We start from the raw sequence: 16,404 nt of genomic DNA on the forward strand, positions 1-16,404 counted from the left end.
GTCAGCCCATTGTGCTACCTGGAATTCACATGACTTAATTTGTTCATCATTTCTAAGTCCATTTTACTTGGGGGGCTTGAAACACACACAAGATAATCCCTGGTTAAAGTGATTGAAAGCGGGCGCACCTGTTAAGCAGGCGGACGTGCTGCTTAAAAAACACAAGCAGTTTCAGCTGAAGCAGCTCATGTCCGGCCTGCAGTAAGAGAAACTCAATAAAGTAAATAGTGCTTACAGACTAAATAACAGGTCCTGTGTAACAACCAAAGTAAAGGGGCCAGTCGCCATGGGAGGTTACAGATGAAGACAAAGCTGTACTAAGGAGGGACTAACAAGCATATTAAGGAATCAGAAGCCAGCATTTAGGAAGGACACTGACACAAGCCAATGACAAACATGGGTGAGGAGTGGGCGGGGCTTCTCCTCCATACTCCACTACAGCAGTCTCGTTGAGCAGCGCATGAGTGCTGACTCAGGCTCGACCTAAAAAATACATGCATTTTCACAGCAGTGCTGCCTGCACTTATTCATACTTTACACTGACACACATATACAAATGTCACACAACATTTCTAGAAGTACACATTGTGAATGGTGCATTTTTCCAGCTAATCTGGGAACATGCTTGAGTTCCAAAAAAAGTTCAAGAACAGTCGAGCGAGACCCTCCAAGTATATTTTTATGTCTTTTAAGTGAATCAGTTCCATGCTAAGTCTGACTTACATAAAACATCTTGGAAATCATTATGTAAGACTTTTTTTTAATTCAGCTTGAATTGTTTGATGACTTAATTCATACACTTATGACACAACGATAAGCACTATCAGCAGAGTATGCCAAAAGCAATTGTGTTAACTACCAGCTATACAACCATTTTCCTCATCAAAGTTCCTTGAAGTTACAAAATATTTTATGAGTATTCTTTGAAAATGTGACACATTTCCAGAAGCACTTACATGCACAACCATTCGTACTAATAGTAGTCCACATCTGAAATTGTTTTTGGTAACGTTTTTTGTTTCCCCATGAGAAAAAAATATTTTCCTCTCCAGAGAAACCCTTTCCACACACCCATCCCCACCCTACATTTGTGGATGCTTCCTCAACTTTCCACTTGTGAATACAAATGTATTCTTAAACTCTATACAAGTCAGTTTACAACCATTTTTAGAGAAGCAAATCATGTGCAAATTTCTTAAAATCCATCAAACTTGCACATTTTGAGTTTCACCAACGTTCGCTTATGAACACATCATGGAATGCTCACAAACTTGTTCCAGTGAACACATTTGCTCACACTGCTCACACTGCAATCCTGGCATGACACCTATTTTAGACCTATATATGTTTATAAGCATTAGTAACCAGCCTTCTTTTTTTAAGCTGAGTCTTCAGTGCTTAGTTTGTTAAAAAAATAAATAAATAAATGCAGGTGCCCAAAATGTTTCTTGGGAGTGTGCCACCATCAGGGTGAGCTCCGCCCACTTACACCACTAGCTCTACCCAGTGCCTGCAATGCTTAGGTTTCAACTGTAAAATCACAGCTCATTGTCATATTCTTTCTTCTTCTTCTTTGATAGCTTTATTTCGGTCAATGACCATAAAAGCACAGGTAAAATATGTACAAGCATAAAATACATAAATAATTCAAGGATTAAGATAAAAAATTATTAAACAGCAGTTATCAAAGTGAAAACAGTAAAGAATTACAGTATACATATTCAATCTCTAATATAAGAATAAAAACTATTAAGAGGGACCCAACGCCTTTAGAATCCGGTTACGCGTGTGCCAAACATTGGTCAGAAATTTTGCTAATGCAAAAACAATTGGGCCAGAGAGATCAGTTTTTAAAATTCTATACATTGGTGCGTATTCCCTGCAACCCCTATTCCTTATCAACGGGAGAAGCCAATATTTCCGTGCTATTTTGTAGGCTGGGCAAAAAAAAACCACGTGCAGATCAGTTTCCTCCGTGGCATCACAGGCCGGACACTGCTTCAGGGAGGGAGCCGGTAACCAAGTGCTTGTGAAAGACCGGAACGGCAGTGTGCCGTATCTCCATTGGAGGAACAGCTTCCGGGTCAGTACGGGGGAGATAGGATCCAACACCCTCTCAAATCTATAGAAATCCTTGTTCTGCATAAACACAGAAGCTAAGGACCCTTCTGCCTGGGTAGCTTGAGCCCTGGTTAGTTTGTATTCATGATAGACCTTGGCCAATGACTTTTTGGATATATTTAGTGCGGCTTTCGCTGGCTCAGTCCATAAGTCGGGGAGCCCTATTCCCATGCAAATGGCTTGGATATTTTTGACCCAAGGGATGTTGAGCGCTATTGGGTGATTCAGGAGTTCAGCCAGTTCTGCCCTATATTCTACGAGATCGTTGCTGCTCCACAGCCTACGCCAGAATGCTAAAGGTCTCAGGCTTATTTCGTCAGCTAACGGTCGTAGGCCCAGATCAAGCCTCAGGGGGAGGAGCGGAGTACTGGGCGGGAGTGCGGCTATCTGTCTTATAAACTTATTTTCCACTAATGACAGACTCTGGCAAGGCGTGTGGCCCCATATTTCCGCCCCATATTATATATGGCGGTTTGGAGTAGTCCGCGTGAACTATGTTAGTGTCCATCAGTGGCCAGCAGTTCGTGCCGGATTTCTTTAGATACAACACACCTGTCTAGTTGGAGTCAGTTTAAAAGTTATTGTGGACAGGTTCATTAAATCTTAGGGATGACATATAGATTGCATAGTTGGATGTGGCGAGTAGTTGTAGCTAGTTAGTAGTTGGGGAGGAATAGATGTTTCTTGGTCAGATAATATACCTGTATCTGTGATCATGCTGTCAATCAGTGTTGGTAACTGTGAGCCATGTATAGGTTTGTGGTGGATTCAAGGTCTGTTTGTCAGGACGAGTAGTTTTGTGGTTGTCTGGGAAACAACCAGGTTTTCTCCTCTCATCTTATTTTCATGTTTTCCTAAATACTACATATTTTGCCTGGCGAGGAGTTTCAGAATGTTACTGCCTAGCCTGAAAATGTGGAGCTTTCTAGACTTGCCCCCCCCGCCCAATGATGACTCAAAAAGGTTGCCCCCTGACCGCTGTCCTGCAATGCCTCCAACCATTGGGTCTGATTACGTTATTTCTTTGGGATGACTCAACATGCTGGGGAACATGCTGCATCATGTACTGTATTGGATGATTTGACCGCTGCCTGCAAACTGTTTTTTATCTTTGTTTCCCTGTATGTTCGGCAGGTGTTGATTATTATTGTGGTAATAGGTTTGGCTCTACATATTGTCCACGTATTCGTTTATGCCAATGTGGGGCTTCTGCCCAATTCATTGAAAAAAGACCAAATAAAATTTGTTGTAAAAAAAAAAAAAAAATTGAGCTTTCCGGTGATATCTTTTTGTATGGCAGTGTGATGATCAGTGGTTCTAACCAGGAATCTCTCTGGTGCTAGCACTAGAGGGATTCTCTTTGTTCAGGTTAGACTCCTGGAGAAGAGCTTCACCAGCAGCCCAAGCCTCTTTTTCGTATCTAGGGACTGACAACATGCAATAGCTCTCTGAAGTCAAAAGTCTGAAAGGGAAATTAAAATGAGCCTATAGGTATATTTACTTCCACTTTCATCAGTGATCAAGGCATACCCCTAGAGCACTGATTTTAATGGGAGAGATAGCAATGGAAAGGGAAGAATCTCCGCTTTCAAATGATATCTCTCCCTCCTGGGTCCTTGAGATATGCACACTAGTCGACATGGAGAGGAGAGACCCTCCAGGCATGGACATACGACACCATTAACAAAAAATCATTCAGCCTTTCTGACCACCTGGAGAGGGCGATTGATTGGTGGCTTACTCATCTGCCCCACTTGGTTGGCAGAAAACCCAATGCAGCTAGAGAACCTTTTGGGAATGAAAAAACTGGGATGAGGATGGTCCACTTCCAAAGTGGCCATACCGTCTCTCTGCCCCTGATGGTAAGATTTGGGGGTTTACCCCCAATCTTCCATCCTCAGTGGGTGGGGGTTCAGAAAGTACACAATTTGCAAGGGGTTATTTTAAAAATATAAAATGAGTTGAGTGGTTGTGGCCGACCTAGGCATCTGGCTTTACTCTCACGTCAGAAGGGTCCATCAGTTTTTCTACCCAGGGGAGGGGGTGAGAGGGGCACTTACCGAAATATCGACCTCTGGGAGCCTGAAAGTCAGCAACATATCAAGGATACTTTAAGAAAAAAAAGAATGGAGTGGGGCTGGCCCGTATAGGAAACAGGCCTTATATCCATTCATTAAAGGTCTTATATTCTTTCTGCTCCCCTTGGTGGACTGTGTGGAGATTTGTCGTCAAGCTGGCCACCTCGATGTATAGAACGTCCATTGGAAAGCAGGGATACCGCTTCATTCAAAAAAATATTTGTGGGGGGTGCTATGCCAGTAAATTACTTTTTTTTAATTTGTCATCTGGGCAAACAATTACAGATGAAAACATTGTCAGCTTTTTCTATTTTTTTCTATTTATTTCAATTATACTTTCTTTGGTAAAAGCATAACACAACTGGCTCTTTGCTGAATTTGTAATTTTGTCTTTCACAAATAAATAGCTTTCTGGGTTCATCTAAGGGTTTTTATACCCGTTTCCCCCACAAACCTTAAGTAGATTGCAACTAAGCCTGAACAAAATTTTTATTATGCTGACTATTCTCATAATTTTAGGAACTTTGTGTTACGCTTGTAATGCAAAATTCAGAAAACTACACCATTATGCCACCTTACATAATTATGTAGCATCCATGGTAAAAGCTTTTTATCCTGTTATTACTACAAATGCATGAGAACAACAGAACGCAAGCAACGGTTGTTCATGGTACTTTTCTTTTTGCACTTTTTTTTAACACAAAATTAGTCCTTCCTTCAAAGATTGACATGAGGATGGATTGTGCACTAAAATATAGTGCAAACTGAACATTTTGAATTACTTGTAATTATGTGTAATTTTGCTGACGCATTACTTGATTATGTGAAAGCAAATAATGTGAATTTTGCAGACCCCTAGTAGAAACCACAAAAAGTAAGGTTACCACTACGAAAAAAGCAAACACTGTGGCAAAACCAAAAATCTTTTTACAACTCTGCTTGTTCTTGAAAACTGGGAACAAACTTATCCTGGCACAGTAAACCTTTTGCTGATGCCATTTTTAGAAAAAGGCATACACTTTTTTGCTTAATTATTTTATCCCATGTTTGCAAGAACCTCAAAATATTTTGGATATGTTTGCAGTTTGCTCCAGGGGAGTCCAAAAAATCTTAGAACCCCCAACATGTGGGAAACAAAACTACAAATACTGGGCCTGAATACCTTTTGTGAAAACAAAATTATGGAGGCTTAAATATGAAGTGACCTAAACATGAAAGAAAGGTTTTTCAACATTGGGATGGGGAAGGATTAGCATCTACGTTGGTATTATGCACCACAAAATAATGACAGCAAGAATGACAAGTTCAACATATCTTAGAAACATCTTTTGACAAGGAGTACAAAAAAATTCCATTAAACTAGAAAATGATTAATTCTATATCCGCATGGAAGAACAGTCTTCCCCGTCACTGTAAATAAGGCAATGATAAAATGAGGAGCACCAGTATAGTGTATTGTTTGAATATTTTCAGAAGGCCTTCGTGGTAAGACCTAGCCAAACAAACAAACTAGAGCTTTAACATATCATTCATCTAAATACATGGAGTGACCTGAGTGAAATTATTAATGATCTATGGCTTAAAGCAGAGGTTCTTAATTTGTGGCCAGCGAATATCTAGGGGTCATTGGCACCCAGTAAGGGGGTCCTCAACTGTTTAGAAAAGTAAATAATATTAGTAGATTAATAAACACTATGGGGCCGATTCCGATCCGGGTCGGAAAGTACTCCGACCGAGTCGGATCCGAAGTGTTTTCTGACCGAGCCGGACACCTACAGTCCGACCGAGCGAGTACGATGCGCACGTATGCTGTCGGACTCGTTTCGGTCAGACTCCCATAGAAGTCAACGGGAGCCAGTTGTACGACGCGTACATGCACTCCTATTGACTGAATGGGTACGTCTCGAGCAAGTGCGCCACCTACAGTGGGTACTTGTCGGTACCATCTGCACCGTACATGCCTGTGTGCGAGTCGTACGGCTGCGGGTGTCGGGGGGTCCGACGCGGACCCCCGAATTCCGACTCTGGGAGCTTTTGCGAGCCGGTCACTCCGGCTCGCACAGGCTGTCCAACGCGTGCATCGTACTGGCTCGGGCGTGAATCGTATCCATTGCACGCCACGGTTAGCTTACGACCGAGACGTACAGAGCGGTTCAGACCCGAAAATGACTCGGTCGGTGAATTTCATGTAGCTCGCATCGTACTGGCTCGCTCGTACAGCTGTACAAGTCGGCCAGAAAACACGCGAACGGCTCGTAGTTTTTCTGGCCGGATCGAGTTCGGTGCCCTTCCGACCCGGATCGGAATCGGCCCCTATATGAATAAAGAAGCTACATGTAAAATTGAAAATTGTATATTGTTTTGTAAATGTGAAGGAATTTAAAATTGGAGGCTCAAAATTATGTTGGTCTCCAGAGCTTGATTCATGGGCAACCCGCAAATGCAGCACACATAATATAGTATGGCCGGTGGATGGCCTCAATTGAACTTCCAACAAAAAGAGAACATTCAATTTGAACAAAAAAGACAAAGTTACAGTCTAGCATACCCTGTCATCTTTAAGAATTAAAAAAAGAATTTAGAAAGGCTCAATCTTCCCATTAAAATTATACTTTGATTTTTCAATTATTGTATGTGAATTGAATTAAATATTTCCTCATTTTTGAGGTAGAAATCATAGAAATTGCTGTGGTTGTGATCCCCACCTTCCAACACTGACTCATTGGGTGTCCATAGATTCCGCTGGTTTAGAGTGTACTACATAAGAACCACGCATACATTCCAACTTAATCTTATGCTTATAAAATGCTTGGACAGCCTGTGTCAGCAATTTTTTTAAGAACTAACAACAAAGTAATCCAACGTCTTCCTCATAGAAAATCTTACAGTAACAGCTACACTTTGGCTTGAAGTGGGAATGATAGTTGACTCAACTTTTACTAATTTGTAAATTCATGAATTGGTTGGTTTCTTAATGACATGTCATTGGGTTGGGGGATGGGACATTACTTAATGAGTAAAGGAAGAACAGTGGGAGTCCACTGGACTGCATCACTGATGGCATCCATGCACTGAGCCGGCTGATTCCACTTCAGAGACAGATTGGCAGCACTGCACCTGCAGTTGTGCACTGCTGCCTCTACTTGTCTGCACACATTTGTCACTGCCACTGCAGTATGCATCAGGGCTCTGAGACGTTTCCTTCAGAAAGAGGAAAGAAACTCTAGCCTTCTCCAGCAGTCAAACAGTAAGGTTAGAGAAGTCTGTACACCCTCTTCAATGTTACTGGTGAAGGTGAGGTCCAACTTCGAAACTTCATAGTAGGTGCCTCAAGGCTCTGCCTCCAGTGTAAACATAGAGACCTCCTATGCAGGCTAACAATAAAAGAGAGGCCTGATTCAAGTCTAGAAGATACGCAGAACTTTTGACTTCCCCTATATTCCAGTTTGTCTGACAGCCAAAGGAAAGAAAGTTATTGGAAGGCCTAAGTGACAAATGTAATGGAGCATGAAGATAGATAATGTATTCAGAAATATGATAGACCAGAAAGCTTTTGGAGCTTGTGATTGTCTGGTACAAGCTTGGATGGCAACCATAGATAAGGGAGGTTAAAATAAATGACTCAAAGAGCTCAGACCCTGTTTGAAACAACTGATGAAGGGAGATGTACTTTTTATCTCCTACCAGAAATTTTGGTCCCTTCCACAGTGTTACCTGCATGATGCTGTGAGAGCGAGGAATTAGGATCTCTCCAGAGAAGCTGCATATGATGAACAAATTCCATACTAATCAATGTCAAAACATCTCCCTGAATTGGTCATTACCCAATGTAAGGAGTCACAGCCATGATAGTACTGAGTACTACATCACTGCTGACAAAATGTAGGCTATGTGTGAGCTGCTCTCTGCTGCTGGTACAAAACAACTATGTTATATATAACAAATATATCCTTTCCTGCATGTGTATGAAATTTAATTTAATTTACCTAATTCCTACAGCAGGTGATAGACTGGCTTAGTTCATAGGGGCAAGAAGGTCTGGGTAGCTGGGGCCACAGTAATATAGCAAAAGGCAGTGAGAATGGGCATATACTGGGTGAGGAGTGCACAGAGGAGAAACATGCTTGGTCTGCTGCCATTGCGCTCTAGGTCTTGTTCCTGTCCAGGCAATGCCTCCCTTTCGACACAGATACAAGCAATATCTTAAGCTTGAGCAGTGTGCGGCCATGTAGGACAGACAGCAGGCACCAAGACCCAGAATGTTTGAGGGTTACATAACAAAAAGGCTATGCTTCCTTCCCCACGACTAAGTGGTTGATACCCGGCAGGCTTCTTCTTTCTTTCTGTTTTCCCACCTGTTTTGTTTAATTTATATGGGGTGCTACACTGAGTTTATTTCGGGAGGAAGTATCCCCACCAGGAACCCCTCTCCACCCTTCTGCCTCTGGAGAAGTTTCTTCTCTTTGTAGCTATAGTTTATAAGTGTTTTTTCAATCAGCCATGGTGATCCGGACTGGCTTGATCGTTGTCCGCAGGAGTGTCAAAAAGAATACTGGTTCCTAATGATAATGGTTGGTTACACTTACTGGCACTCACTGGTGCAAAGTAGCCTCTGAGAGGCTGGAATTAGACAGTCTAATGTCAACAGCCACCTATGTCTTAATAATCCCAAGATTGTCTCAGTGAATGGATCTAGGCATTTTGGCATGCAAACAAAGGGGGTTCAAACAATGTAGTGATCATTTTATTTTAATAGTGTATCATTCTATTTTAAATAATTGTACTTATAACTAAAGTAAATATTAAAATAGTTCCATTAATTAACTCCCATGGGGTTCTATTTTCTTTTGCTGCCTCCATTGTTTTCTATGAGATTGTGATACAGTACTTGTGAGTGGCCATGTGTGGTGATTTCTCTACTACAAGATTGAGCTGGTCTACATTGGAGCCTGTATTGACACCTTTAGAGATGAAGTAACAGTGAAAGTGTAGTTTGTGAATAGCAAATGTTCTTAATCTTTTATATTTTATATCTAAGTATATTTGTTTATTAGTAGCATATCCCTTAATACACTGCTCCTTCAATTTCCCTAAACTCTTTCCAATTAGTAGTAAGGAGCTACTTCCCTTGTTTCTTCTATAGTTACTTCTTAGAACTCTACCACTGTGGCCGGGACCTTCTCAAGGAAAGGGTATAGAAGATTAAGGGTCTTTATCTATAGTGTTGTGAATTATAGTTTGTAATAAGTGAGTAGTACTACTTTGCAAACTTTAAAGTGCGTAAAGGCCATTTATTTTTAGTGATTTTGTGTGATTATAGTTCTGCTCAAAAATTCTGAACATTACTTACAAAATAGAACAAAAAGAAGATGGGTGAAAACTTGAGGGATCAGAATAAAAGTTGTTTTGAAACTTTTAACAAAAATATGCAAACAAGAGCATTTTCAAAATAATATAATTGAGATAGAAAAAATGCTTAAATACTTAGCTAAAATGTTCTATGAGTTCCTATAGGAACCCGCCTCTCTGTACAGTGTACTTAAATGGAGTACACTATGTAGAGAGTGCAAGAGATTCCCCAGAGGAAGATAGAGGCAATGAGTAGATTATAATAACTCTTTTTTATGGTAGTGTGGGTGAGCATCTAAGGTTAACAGAGGACAGTGTTAAGCCTTTGATGTACTCACAGAGGCAATAAATGAGACACCCATTCAAGAAAAAATCTATCTGAGACCAATCTTGTAGAACAATAGCAAGATACTTTATATATGTTTTGAGTGGCAAGACTTCAAATCGAAATGATACTTTATACAGTTTTAATATTCAAATACTTTGTATACTTGTGGTAATTGAAATAAATGCAGTGCAGTTCAAAGTATGCAGTACTTTCAGTATCTAGGCAGTCAGCGGTCGATACCATCAAATATTTACAATCGAGATCGACGGAGAGAGCACTAATAGTGTATAGCCATAATGGATTACAGTCGGCCGCCAACACGGTTACAGTCACAGTCATCGGCAGAAGGTCTCTGGAAGCCAATGCATTCGGAACACCGCCCACCCAGCAGTTGCTGTCCCTGGATAATGGTGTGGATTCTTAGTAACAGAGGACCGCCAACTCAGTACCTGTCGCAGATGCTGGAAGACCCTTCCAAGGAGTTTTGGATAACCACAGTCCTTTGGAATGTGAGAGGACATCATCACCAGAAGGATGAAGGTTTTTGGGGGCCTAGGACTCGGGTACAGCAGGCAGTTGGGTTGTACCTGGATCAGAAGTACCATGGCTTGTGGGTGGTGGTTACAGAGGTCACCAGCAGCAGTCAGGCCACAGGTGGGATGCAGGGCAGTCCACCACAGAGGGGGCAGTTGTGCCAACGTTGCTGCTTTATGCTTACGGCACCACTGGCAAGAGGGTATGGGCTCTCAGGAATGGGGCTTTTTCCAGCGTATGTTGTTGTGCTGAGAGAATCCCTCAAGTTGGTGGAGGCGTGCAAGGGTCAGTTCCACTGGACTGGTGAACCAGCAGGCCTGGGATGCTGCAACATTTCTTTAAGTGGCGAGTCGCATCGACACGGAGTGCACCAGTTCTCAGCCACTGATATTTCTTTACTGGAGGACGCTTGGGACTAGAGCCTCTAGCCCAAAGGTAGATACTTGACAATTTGCAGAAGGCTGGATGGCTATGGGGTACCGGGAGGGCTCACAGGTGTCAGAAAGGAAAGCAGGTTGTAAAGGTTGAGTCTTTAGCAGCGGCCGGCATTTGTGCCAGTTTCTTCTGCTTTAGATATCCGTTCTTGAACCACAGTGGTTTTCTTCCGTCATCTTCTAGTGTCTGTCAAATCTGAAGTCTTGTTCTAGGGGAGCCGCCTAAATACTTCATTTACGGGTCTTATAGGGAAGACCATGTGGTAGCCACTGGGCTGCTTACCCATAGGGTGCCTACACTCTCTTTATGTGCACCCCATGTGGAGGGTGGGTATATCCTGCCTCCTAACAGGCTACTATCCTCATCCTCAAGATGGCAGATAGTGAAAAATGGCGTTTATCTCACCTTCCCTACCTGAGGGATGATACAGGCAGAAGGTAGACCAACCTCCAATTTACCTATTTTCCCATCAGTTCTTCCGCCACAAGAGGGGCAGGACTGGGGGGTCGCCATATACTGCTAACATCCTAGTTTGGGGCAGGGTTCCAAGGCGGCATGGACTTTGAAGTTCTTGCTTCTTCCAAAGCAGATCTTGCAGGCGGAAAGGTGAGACCACCTCCTCTGGGAGGAGGCTTTGTCTCTGGATCCAGAGAGTGTTTGCTCTCTACCCAGGGGACCAGAATCATGTCTGGTGATGGCAGGCTGGCTATAACTAGACGGGGACCACACCAGTGGATGATAAGGTTCCAGGGGCCCCTCTAAAAGGGTCTCCTGAGTGAATTTATTAATAAATATGACACCAGCTTCCGCAAGGATTTATTAAGACTAGATGTTTGGTATCAAACATCTTAGAAATCAGTGAAACCATCATGGAACTAGTAAACTTGTGTTGACAAGTTTCCAGCCCATATAGTCTTTATGGCTTCCCTCTTCACTTATAATATGTCAGAATAGACTGGACATTGTGGGGGCATATCTACTTATGCTGATATGGCCATACATAGGATATAGTGCACCCTGCCTTAGGGCTCATGGTCTGTCGTAGCTGTGGCTTACGTATATATCTAATGCTGTACCAGGGTGGCATAGCACACAGGGCTGTGTGCCATGTCAACTCTTCAGTTTGTCCTGCACTTGGACATGCAGTCTGCAATAGTAGCATCATCAGGTCCAGGTAAAGGTCCCTCGGGGACCTTCTTCCATCCCCATACGCCGGGGACTGGAGTACCGACTACTGGGGGCTTACAGGGGAAACAGAAGTTGTGCCAATCATTGTACAGTTTTAGGGAGAGGAGATCTGGCACTGAAAACCTAGTTAGCAGGTACTCAGTGCACTTACAGTTTGAAATCTCATCAGACATTAGGCAAAATGTTTCCTACAGTTCCACATAGATACCAGAATGACTCAGAAAATGGGGAAGCGTAGAGAGGAAATATATTACTTACATTAAAAAATAGAAAATAGGATCTGCTTCTTATGGTTACCCCCACTTTTTTGCTTAGTGTGATGCTGTTTTTGACTAGTCTGACTGGGATCCTGCTAATCAGGACCCCAGTCTATCTGTTTTCTCCCTAAACTGTTATGTTATGTACTTAGGTATACCCCAGATTGGATACTGGGGTATCCTTGTCAGTCCCTAATATATGGTGCCCATGTACCCGGGGCATAGGTACCCCAGAGGCCTCCTATGGGCAGCAGCATGTGTTATGCCACCCATGAGAGACCATTTAAAATAGAACTACGGGTCTGCCATTGCAGCCTGTTTAAGTTGGTGCATGCACCACTTACTTAAAATATAGGGTCACTATATCTAAGGGTCACAGCACTCAAAACCTATAAGTCACCTCTATACCAGGCCTTTACAATCATGAAGCCAGGGTGCTTGGTTCTAAGTGAGAAGGTGCCCCTGCATGAGCAGGACACCCTTGCAGCCTATGAAGTCCATTCTCCCGGGTTGTCAGTGAAGCATCTATAAACTGATATTTAGAGGGGCATTACCCGACTGTGTTGTGACCATCTCTAAAATTGCTGCGATAAAACCTATTGTGTTTGGTGTCAAACATGTTTCAATCATACCCCACACTGGTAACTGGTATGAGAGGCATGATTCCACCCACCAGGAGCACCCTCCGTGGGGCTCTCGGTGTTCCCGGTACCAGCCTTCTAGCTCCGGAAAGCACAAAATGGTTGATGCCAGCCAGAGACACATTTCTGACCCCCTGCTGCTGAGCCAAGCTCGAGCAGAGGAAGGCAGGACAATAGGCATCCTGTCACAGGGAGGGGTGACCACCTCCCAGACAGGATTTAGTGTATTAGGGCTGGGTGGGTGTGCTTGCCAGCGCCTGAAAGTCTGCATGAGAGGCACATTTGGTGTCCCTGTGCATAGTTCAGTTCAAACCAGTCCTGGGAGCAGTTGGCTGCAGCTCTGGTGTGAAACTGGACACATGACGTGGGAGTAACTTTCACCCTGTCCAGACCGTCCACTGGGAGGGCCCCCTGAATCTTTCCAACCCTCTCCCATGGGTACCTAAGGACTTACCTGGTTGTAGGACTCTATATTCAGTCTGAACAAGATTCAGAACTGAAACCACTGCTCTTCGACCATCCGGGCACTCTGGACTTTGCTGGACTTCATTTGGGCCTGACTTTGTCTACCTCTCAGTCTGATAAATTGTCTTTGCTTTTGCACCATACAGGGTCCCTGCAAGACCTGTAGAGCATCCAAGACACCTGAAGATACTCTCCCGTGGAGTGAAGGAGTCACTACCCTACATTTGTAGGCACCGCAACACTGCTGACCGGTCTGCTCATCTCAAGCTCCTGAGGACTCCAAAGGGTTCAACAACACAGGTGGTGATTATCCCCTGCTCCCGAGGCTCTAGCTGCCCTCTCACCAAGCTTGAGGTCAGAATCCCTTGTGGGGGCTGCAATAACCGAACCCCTGTGCAATTAGTAATTTTGCAGTTGCATATGTCTGTTGGTGACTCTCTGACAAGTGCATTGGGCTCCACATAGCCCCAACCTCCAGCAACTTCTTGCACCAAGAACTTCAGCCACATCACCCCGTGGGCACCGTGGCCTGCTCCTTTTGGTGAGCTGCTCGAGGTCCTCTTGCGACTCCTGTGCCTCTGGCCTGTGGTTCCAATTGAGGGTCATCTTGGATTTCCTTGGGCTCCCCTGATTCCACTGTGCCTTCCATGACTTTCCTGTGTGTGATGACTCCCCTGGACCTTGCTGGTCCGAACCGTACATTGTCTTGTCTTCATGAGCGGATTGCATTTGCCAAGGCTTGTTGGTGCTCCCGCCGGACACCGACCCCTCAGCACTTGACATCCTTCATGGGACAGCTTGTGTCCAGCTCCTGGTTGTACTCAGAATCACCTGGTCCCCACAGCTGCAGAGTCAAATTCACCGTCAACTATCCTGAAGCACCTGACATCGGTGGGCATTCGTCTACCGAGCCCCGGGTCACTCCCAAGTGACCCAGACTCTGTCCCCTCTGCTTTCAGGTACAGCCCATCAAGAATCCACTTTTGGATTCCTCTGGACACTTTCTCCTCTTCGAGCAGGGGCACTTTTCCTGTAGTCCTCCATTGGGTTCAACTGCGTTTTCCGACACCACTTCACACCTATGCACCTGGCTTCCCTGGGATAGGTAACTTGGGTACTTTGGCATCCATGGGTGGGGTGGCTCTCCAACCTTCTGTCTTCCATGGGGTTTTTTCAGGGTCCACTGGGAAGGCCCCAAATCTTTAAACTTCCAACCGCGACATACAAATAGACTTGTATGGGGCATACAGTTGTGTTTACACATTGCACACGCACTCCGTGGGGTCCCGATCTACTCAACTTGGGTGGTTCCTTGGGGTCCTAGCAACTCTACGTCCTCTCGACATTGTCCTGACTCGAGTCGTGGTTCTTATACCACTTTCTAAGTATATGGTTTGGTCCCCCCCCCCCGGGCCCAATGCGTATTAGTGCTCTTTAAAGTGATTTCTTTGCTAAAGTATTGTGTGCTTTGTGTCTATCTCGGTGTAGAAGATACTGTAACGTACTAGGCAGTGCTATCTAATAAATACATTATTTATAACTATTGTGTAGTCCTCTTTTAATTTATTGTGTACTATAAGATTGCATTCTGGTAAAACTAGCTGCTTTAAACTCCTTCAAGACTAAGCACGAAGGCTGGTCTCCACAGCTACCACTTGGATACCTTTCTAAGGTTGGTCTGAGACCTCTTAAATCACCATAAGGGTTGGCTGGACTGGTGCAAGGTACCCACTTACACTAGTGGACATCATATACCAGGCCAACTTCTCACATTGGTGTGCAGCGGTTGGGATTCAAACCTGCATTGTTTTACCAGATTAATCTTTTGTATTGATTAACTGAAAAACCCCTAGTACTAGGCACAAATAATACATGCTTAAAATAGTAAGTTCTACTGAACTTGGGGTTGGGTAAGTTAAGGGTCCAGCACACCCTTTCTTCAACCTAAGAGAGTTTAGCTCCCACTAGGTTAGGTGGGTGCAACACTACACCACATTTAGTATGTCTACTAAAGGAGATGCCAGTGGCTCTCTGCCTTCTTGATACAGTGAACTTTCGTTACAAGAACAGAAAGCACCGTGTGCCTCTAGGAAGCTGAAGACAGGGAGGAGCGCCAACAATAAATTCCTGGCAGAGGTGTTACTTTTAGATGACTTGAGGAAAACCCCTGGGTCCGATGAACAGGACAGAGTGGGTGAGCCAGGGTATGAAGATAGGGATGGAGGGGAACCCCTCTTTGACCTACAATCTAACCCTGATCAGGTCAGGTGAAGTGTGATGGCTCCCACCTAGACAATTCAGACCTACCAGAGGAGAACACAGAGGGACAAGAGGATGCCCCCTCTGATCCTCCTGGGAAGGTGCAGAGTAGACCAAGGAGGTCTACATCCTCCTCTGCAGAGTCCAATGCTTCTAGACGGTTAGTAGGGACCTCCATATCTAGTAAAGAAGGAAACTCTTTGGATAGGGTGTACCAAATGCTTGAGCTTGAGAAAGCTAGGCTTAGGCTCAGGAAAGAGTAGTTGCCCCTTGACAGAGAGTCCCTAGAAGTCCAGAAGGCTAGAAAAAAGTTGGGACTAGAGTCCCACGGTGACAGCAACAGTGTCCCTAGAGTTAAGGAACATTCCTTTGATAATAGGAACCTGAGCAAGATTGTCCCTCCCTACCATGTTGGGGATGACATCCATAAATGGATAACTGCCTTAGAGAGGGCCTGTAAAGTTCAGAGGGGCCTTAAAAACAGTGGGCAGCTATCTTGTGACTCTCCTTTGCTGACAAAGGTAGAGATAAGCTCCTTACTGTTAGAGAAGAGAACACTGACAATTACTCAGTTTTTAAGAGTGCTCTCGTTGATTGGTTTGGCTTAACCACTGAATAGTACAGGATTAAGTTCAGAGTGACCCAGAAGACACAGAATCAAGAGTGGGTAGACTTTGTGGATAATGCTATTAAGGCTCTGGAAGGTTGCTTACTTGACAGCAAAGTGCATGATTTTGATGGAGTGTACA

Source organism: Triturus cristatus, chromosome 8, assembly GCF_964204655.1.
Source record: "Triturus cristatus chromosome 8, aTriCri1.1, whole genome shotgun sequence".
In the NCBI taxonomy this organism is placed as follows: Eukaryota; Metazoa; Chordata; class Amphibia; order Caudata; family Salamandridae; genus Triturus; species Triturus cristatus.